Source organism: Kogia breviceps, chromosome 9 (genome assembly GCF_026419965.1).
Source record: "Kogia breviceps isolate mKogBre1 chromosome 9, mKogBre1 haplotype 1, whole genome shotgun sequence".
Taxonomy (NCBI): Eukaryota; Metazoa; Chordata; class Mammalia; order Artiodactyla; family Physeteridae; genus Kogia; species Kogia breviceps.
This window is the reverse complement of record NC_081318.1, coordinates 15,381,087-15,389,280: the sequence shown is the minus strand read 5'-3', so window position 1 is coordinate 15,389,280 and position 8,194 is coordinate 15,381,087. Positions and strand designations below refer to the sequence as shown.

The 8,194-nt window shown below is 41.2% G+C and overlaps 1 pseudogene; it reads left to right on the top strand.

Annotated features, from left to right (window-relative positions):
* Positions 1-516: 516 nt before the first annotated feature.
* Positions 517-1,520, top strand: LOC131763023 (RNA-binding protein with serine-rich domain 1-like; annotated as a pseudogene).
* The last annotated feature ends 6,674 nt before the right edge of the window (positions 1,521-8,194 follow it).

Below are 8,194 nucleotides of genomic sequence, written 5' to 3'. Positions count from 1 at the left end.
GGCTGGGCCTGTGGGCCATGGCTGCTGAGCCTGCGCGTCCAGAGCCTGTGCTCTGCAACGGGAGAGGCCACAGCAGTGAGAGGCCCACGTACCGCAAAAAAAAAAAAAAAAAAAAAAAAAAAAAAAAAAAAAAAAAAAGATGTTCTGTAGAGAAAAGGATTATTTAGGTCAGAAACTCAGATTTACATAAAGAAAGGAAGAGCAGTAAAAAAGAGTAAAAAAAAATCAAAGGAAAATAAAATATTTTATTTTTCTTATTCCTATTGATCTAATAGATTAATGTTCATTCAAAATAATAATAGCGGAAGTGGTCGGGGCTGTGGCGGGCGGAAGGGCGCCCTCGCTTCGTCCGCTCAGCGGCGGGCCCAGTGAGGGCCCTGGAATTCGGAGCAGCCGGGAACCCGGCCTCCACCCTCGGGGCCCTCTCCCTGGGCTGGAGACCCAGGCCCACAACACCGGGCCCTACCTACCCTAGAAGTGCTCGTGGCCTGGCTCCTGGACTGGGGAGTTGCTGCACTTTAGCGTAAATTGCAATCGATTAGGGATTGTTTCTCAGACTCAAGTTAGAAGTGAGAGTTCAGATAAGTGAGGCCGCCATTGCTGCTTTGAACATCTCAGAAGGGGAGAATGGATTTATCAGGAGTGAAAAAGTAGAGCTTGCTAGGAGTCAAAGAAAATAATAAAAGTCCAGCACTAGGGCTCCTTCTCCTACCAAACGCAAAGACTGCTCTGATGAGAAGTCCAAGGATCGCTCTAAAGATAAGGGGGCCACCAAGGAGTCGAGTGAGAAGGATCGTGGCAGGGATAAAACTCGAAAGAGGCGCAGCGCTTCCAGTGGTAGCAGCAGCACCAGGTCTCGGTCCAGCTCAACCTCCAGGTCGGGCTCCAGCAGCGGCTCCAGCTCTTCTTCAGCATCGAGCCGCTCAGGAAGTTCCAGCACATCCTGCAGCTCCAACTCCAGCAGCTCCCCTGGCTCTCCGAGTCCTTCTTGGCGCAGGCATGACAACAGGAGATGTTCCCGCTCCAAATCCAAACCACCCAAAAGAGATGGAAAGGAAAGGAAAAGGTGGAGCCCTTCCCCTAATCCCACCAAAGTGCACATTGGAAGCCTCACCAGGAATGTGACCAAGGATCATATCCTGGAGATATTCTCCACCTACGGGAAAATTAAAATGATTGACATGCCTGTAGACAGGATGCACCCCCATGTGTCAAAAGTCTACGCATATGTGGAGTTTGAGAATCCAGATGAGGCCAAGAAGGTGCTGAACCATATGGACAGAGGACAAGTCGATGGCCAGGAGATCACTGCTGTGCTGGCCCCCTGGCCTCGGCCACCCCCCAGCTGATTCAGCCCTCCCAGGAGAATGCTGCCACCGCCTCCCATGTGGCGTAGGTCACCCCCATGGATGAGGAGCAGGTCGTGTTCCCTTCGGTGCAGGTCCTCCGTGCGCCGGTGATCCTGCTCCCCTGGCCGCCGCCGCCATAGGAGCCGCTCCAGCTTCACCTCCTCCCGATAAGCAGGGCCACCGAACCTCTGCCCTGTGACTTGTATCCCATCCAACTCACTTTTGTCACTTTTCTAGCAGAAGGAGGATTGGTAGAAAAGAAATTCCTCACTTAGGGGCAGGCTTCGAAGGTGAAGGCAGTAATTGCTACATTTCCCCTGGCGGCAGAGTTCCGGCTGCAGGAGCATTGTTGGTTTGGGATCGTGCTTATGAAGATGCCCTCCAGTTTTCTGGCTAGAAAGCTTCCACATTTCTAGTTCCTGAGAGTCAGTTTAGTGGCAGAGCCTACAGGGATGAGCAGGGGGCTTCAGGAGGTGGTACAGCCCCAGCCTGGGAGCATGTTTTTTCCCATTCCACAGATGACGTGGGGCCCATCTGGTGGGTTGGTCGTGCCCTAACCTGTTGGCCTGCAGGGTCCCACAGGAAAGGTGTGCTTTTACGCAACTGCCATTCCTGTAAGCCTGACCCTGCTCCCCCACTCGAGTCCTCTTCTGACCTCTAGGGCCAAATACCCAAAATGGTTCTTTTCACGTGTACTCATGTGCACACACACACACACAAACCTCTGTCTCCCTTTCTCTCTGAAACTGGTTAAGTTGTGAGCCAGCTCTGTCGGGTCATCACAGGACCCCATCATTGTGTTGGTATTCATGGTGGTCATGCAGGTTACCTTGGCAATGTGTACATTGCTTTTTTGGCTTTTATTGTACAGTCAGTACTATACATTTTCTGTTTTGAGTTTTGTAACTTTGTAGCATTTTAGATAATACTGTGTTTGTACTTTGTTGTGTAGAGAAAAGAATTGTGTTGAAAAAACCTAGGATTAGAGTGCAGCTTGAGTGTTGGGTTCGCTGCCTCCTTCCTGTCCCTTGGCCCCAAAGGCAGCTTCAGTTGTGATGTAATTAAACATGATTGTCTAAAAATAATAATAATAATAGCAGCAATGTATTAGGTGATTACAGTGTATGGATAAGTGTAACGAATGATAGCAAGGCTATAAGGGATGGGTGGAAGAAATTGAATACTCTGTTTTAATGTGTCTGCACTAGCAGTATAGTATTGTTTGAAAGTGGACTTAGATTAGTTATAAATGCATAGTGTAAACTCTAGGGCAAACACTGAAAAAAATTTAGAGTATAATATGCTGAGAGGAGGGAAAATGGAATTATATAAGATGTTCAGTTAAAACCAGAGGAAGCAGAAAAGAGGGAAAGAAAAAAACCAGAAAGTTCAATAAATAGAAAACAGTTTTAAATATGTCAGATATTAATCTAACTATTTCAATAATCAGTTTAAATTTGAATGGTCTAAATATACCAATTAAAACACAGAGACTGACAGACTAGATCAAAAAATAAGACCCAACCATGTTGTGTACAAGAAACCCACTTTAAACATAGAGACACAGGGGCTTCCCTGGTGGCGCAGTGGTTGAGAATCTGCCTGCTAATGCAGGGAACACGGGTTCGAGCCCTGGTCTGGGAGGATCCCACATGCCGCAGAGCAACTGGGCCCGTGAGCCACAACTACTGAGCCTGCGCATCTGGAGCCTGTGCTCCGCAACAAGAGAGGCCACGACAGTGAGAGGTCCACGCACCGCGATAAAGAGTGGCCCGTGGTTGCCACAACTAGAGAAAGCCCTCGCGCAGAAACGAAGACCCAACACAGCAAAAATAAATAAATTAATTAATAAACTCCTACCCCCAACATCATCTTTAAAAAAAAAAAATGTAGAGACACAAATAGATTAAAAGTAAAGGGAAGGAAAAGATTATACTATGCTAATACTAATCAAAATATAGCTGAGTAGCTATCTTAATTTCAGACAAAGCAGATTCCAGGATAACAAAAATTATCAGGGACAAAGAGGGGCATTACCTAATGATAAAGGGGTCAGTTCTCTAAGAAGGCATAACAGTTCTTTGTGTGTATGCATCTAACAGCAGAGCATTAAAATATGTGAGACAGAGCCTGCTAGAGCTGTAAGGAGAAATAGACAAGTCCACTATTATAGTTGGAGACTGCAACTCTCCTTTATCAGTAATTGACAGAAAATCAGCAAGGACGTAGTTGAAGTGAACAGCATCATCAATCAACTGGTTCTAATTGACATTTATAGACTTCTTCATCGCAACAACAGAATACACATTCTTCTTAAGCTCACATGGAACATTCACCAATAATTACTATACTCTAGGCCACCAAACACACCTCAACCAATTTAGAAGAAGAGAAATCATATGATGTGTGCTCTCAGACCACAGTGAAATTAAACTAGAAATTAATAACAGAAAAGTAGCCAGAAAATCCAAAATATTTAGATATTAAACAACACAATTCTAAATAACAAATGGATCAAAGAGTCTTTAGAGAAATTAAAAGTATTTTGAACTAAATGAAAACGAAAAAAGTGTTTAGATCTCTAGATGTACTCCTTACCCCCACAGAGCTAGGACTCTACCTTTCCCCCACCCTGGCAAAAGACTAGAAATTTACTCTCTGGAGATCCTGCTTTGAACTCTGGACTCAGGACAATAGGCATAGCTTAGGATGCTCTCTGAATAAGAAGAACTAAGTAATAGTCTACACACCATGTATCCACTCTGTTTCCCAGCCCCTTTCTCCTACCTGTCTTACAGAATCTTAGTAACCAGGAATATGCCCCTGTGGTAGGCAGAATAATGGTCCCCCAACGATGTCCACATCCTAATCCATGGAACCTGTGAATGTGGTATGTTACATGGTAAAGGGAAATCAAGGTTGCTAATACACCTGGATTATATGAGTGGAAACTAAATAATATTACTGGGGATAGAGAAAGTGGACATTGGGGTACAAAGGTGGAAGGATTCCAAGGGCTAATGCCTCCTTTCCCACACTAGGAGGTTAATAAATAAACCTAAAACTCCTAAGTCAAGAAATAGCATTTTAATAATCAATAGTGATTTTTAAATGTGGAAAAAACATTAAACAACAATTGAATGAATTAAAATGGCTTTCTCTGAAGAGTGGAAATTAAAGATAGAGCAGAAATAAGGCAGAGGATGATCATTTTACATTAAAAGATTTAAAAATTATTTGATAAAATTATATTTTTGAAAGATTAATGTTTGCATATTCTATTTCTTTAGATACAAAATCCTCTTCTTATGTTTACTGATAGTTATTGAGAAAGATTTTCTTACTCTCAGACAATCTCAGATCCCTGATATAAGCGTTTTCTTCCCAAATGTATTGGAGGATACAATGGGGATGGGGCAAATGGGTGAAGGTGATCAAAGAGTAAAAACTTCCAGTTATAAGATGAATAAGTTCTAGGGATCTAATGTACATGGTGACTATAGTTAACAATACTATATTGTATACCTGGAAGTTTGCTAAGAGAGTAAATCTTACAAATTCTCATCACAAAAAATAAATAAATAAATGGTAAATGTGTGAGGTTATAGATGTGCTAACTAATCTTACTGTGGTAATCATTTTGCAACATATACATATATCAAATTATCACATTATACACTTTAAACCTACACAATGTCATATGCCAATTATATCTCAGTAAAAATAGGAAAAGAAATGTATCTGACAGATCCAAATATAAACATAGCATGAAGCTCCTTTCTTCCATAGTTCTGAACACTTCATTCAGTGCTTTCCATGGATTTTTTTTTTTCATCCTTCTTCTAACCCTCTGTATTAGTTTCCTAGAACTGCTGTAACTAAGAAACAAACAGGGTAGCTTAAAACCATAGAAACATATTGTCTCACAGAAAACAAGGAAGCTAGAAGGCCTAATTCAAGGTTTCAGCAAAACTCCAGGGGAGGATTTTCCACACGTCTTCCTAGTTCCTGGCAGGTGCTGGCAATCCTTGGCGCTCCTTTTCTTATCAGTCCAGTCTCTGCCTTCATCATCACATGGTGTTTTCTCTGTGTGTGTCTCTGTGTCCAGATTTCTCTCTTTTTATAAGGATACCAGTCATTGTATTGGGGCCCACCCTAATCTAGCACAACATCATTTTATCTTGATTACATCTACAAAGACCTTATTTCCAAATAAGATCACATCCACAGGTACTGGGGTTAGGACCTGAACATATCTTTTGGGAGGGTGAAATTCAGTCCACAACACCTTCCCAGCTAATTGTGTTATTTATTCTACCATTGCTTTCCTTCCCTTTGCCTCCAGACTTCACCTTAGCCCTGCTTCTGTAAAGCCAAACTAGGCTTCTCTCAGTAATGTAAATGTTTAAGGAAAACACCTCTTCTGAATGTGCCCCAACCCAAACCTACCAGTCCCAGGAAAATTGTACACTCCATTGGGCTAACCTAGTTCCTCCAGGTGGGGAACCCCACAATACTTAGTAGTTCCCAATTGCAGTTGATATGCAAATGATACAAAGATCTCAGCATAAAAATAGAAGAAATAATGATGTGATTGAAAGAGTACAGGATGTGAAATCAGAAAACCTGAGTTACAATTTTGATACAAACACTTAAAAAACCAGGACCAACCCAGGTCTAAATTCTAGTATAATGTTATTTCCACCATTGCGTGTCTAGAAAGCTCCACCTGTGATCCATATTAATTCATACACCAAGGGCAACCATAGATGGCACTGAATGTATTACCAACATTTAAATGGAAACTCCTCAGGAGAAGGAAGAGAAGGAGGGGAAGGAAGAGGAACAGAAGAAAGAGGAGGAAATAGCAAAATATAGTGTCCACAAAATCTCTTTTAATGATTGTTAAACAAATACAGAGAGAAAAATTCCAAAGGCAGACTCTGTCTTAGAGCTTCCCTAAAGATGAATGGAAAGAAGACCTTGGCTCTAACCAGCATGTGCTTCATTCTATTTCGTTTAGTGGGTGAGTCATACATGTTGGTAATGAATTTCCCAGGCTTTCAATTTTAAATGGGAGTAGATAGTACAAGACATTCATTTTAACATAGAGTGTTTTCTCCTGGTGTTCATAAAAAGAATCCATTGTGTTATGATTAGATCATGCTTGACCCACCTCAGGAATGTTTTCAGAGTGACAGAATATTTATTTCTCAGTGACATCACCAAGGTTCAGGAAGGTCTGATCAGCAAACTTACAAAGCCCTGTGATCCTAAAAGGGCTAAGACAAATCCTCCCCCTCCTTTGTAGGTTCCTCCATCTGCACTTGGCTAATAATGCCCACCTTTCCATTCTAAACATAGAGTAAGAGAGTAATTAATAGAGCCTAATCATAGCAAAAGAAAATTCTGCTTTTTAAAAAATCTTTCTTCAGAATAATTTAACTGTGCTTCACATGTGCTTTGAGCAAAAAATTTAGATTAGAATTTAATCTTAATACTAGTACTAAAATGCCATTTTTTCCTCAACCTATCATAATTACTCCATAAGCACATAAATTTTAACTTAAAAAATTACATCTAAGATTATCCATGCAAATAGATTGTATGGACAGAACCACTGCAAGTGGTGATACCAAAAATCTTTGATGCCCCCTAAATACCCAAAACAAACAAAAAACAGACAAAACATCTTTGATGCCAAAACTTTCAAGGATTTGGCTTCTGAAAATTAGCAAATCCAGGCCCAAATCATCAAGTCAGCAAATTGGATGTACGAACTTGACCCAGTGCCCATGCAGTCACAGTTTAGATTTGTAACTAATACAAAAAGTTGATTACTTCTCCTTAGATTTGTTGCTTTGAAGGGACATCAGGTGAAAGACTTTGGATGTGACAGAGAAGCAGTCAGGTATCTCTTAGAGATTTTTAACTGAATAAGGTTAACTGGGTATTCTTCCCATTGAAATATCAAACTACAGCAACATTGTATATCAACTATATTCCAATAAAAATTAATTTAAAAAACCAAATATCAAATTACAAAAATAGTTCTTTCTTGAAACAGCTAACAATACTTAACCTTAAGGAAAACTTAGGTTTTACACCATCAATTCACATTTTAATTGTTTCTTTATAATAATTGTGAGGTTTTTTTAAGACAAGAAATGTAATTAAATAAGACAATTGACCTAAAGAGAAATCTATGTAGGGTTCCTTTCTTTTAAAGTAATCTCTTCCTCTGCTAAAGGCAGATTGCTCTACAGATAGCAGCTATAAACCAAAAGAAGTAGTAACTTTGTTTTTGGTTTTATAACAATCAATAAAAAATATTTAAATTCTCCAATCAAACAAGATTCCCAAGGATTGTTGTTGGAATTGTTTTTATTACAGTAATTACATAATAACTCATTGGAATGTAAAGTAAGAAGTTAACTGAGACAGACCACTAATGGAAAAAGCAAGGCATTGGGGGTATCTTTTTCAGTGTCAGGTTTTTTTCCCCAAACATCTCAACATTGGACATTTAGTTAAAAAGAAAAGGGAAATGGGGGAAGAGGCACCATGTCTGTTTACATACACCAGTTTCTCTATATACATTAAGGAATGGGGCTTCCCTGGTGGTGCAGTGGTTGAGAGTCGGCCTGCCGAGGCAGGGAGCGTGGGTTCGTGTCCCGGTCTGGGAAGATCCCACATGCCGCGGAGCGGCTGGGCCCGTGAGCCATGGCCGCTGAGCCTGCGCGTCCGGAGCCTGCGCTCCACAATGGGAGAGGCCACAACAGTGAGAGGCCCGCGTACCACCAAAAAAAAAAAGGAATGGAGAATGGGACAATGAAAGACTGAAC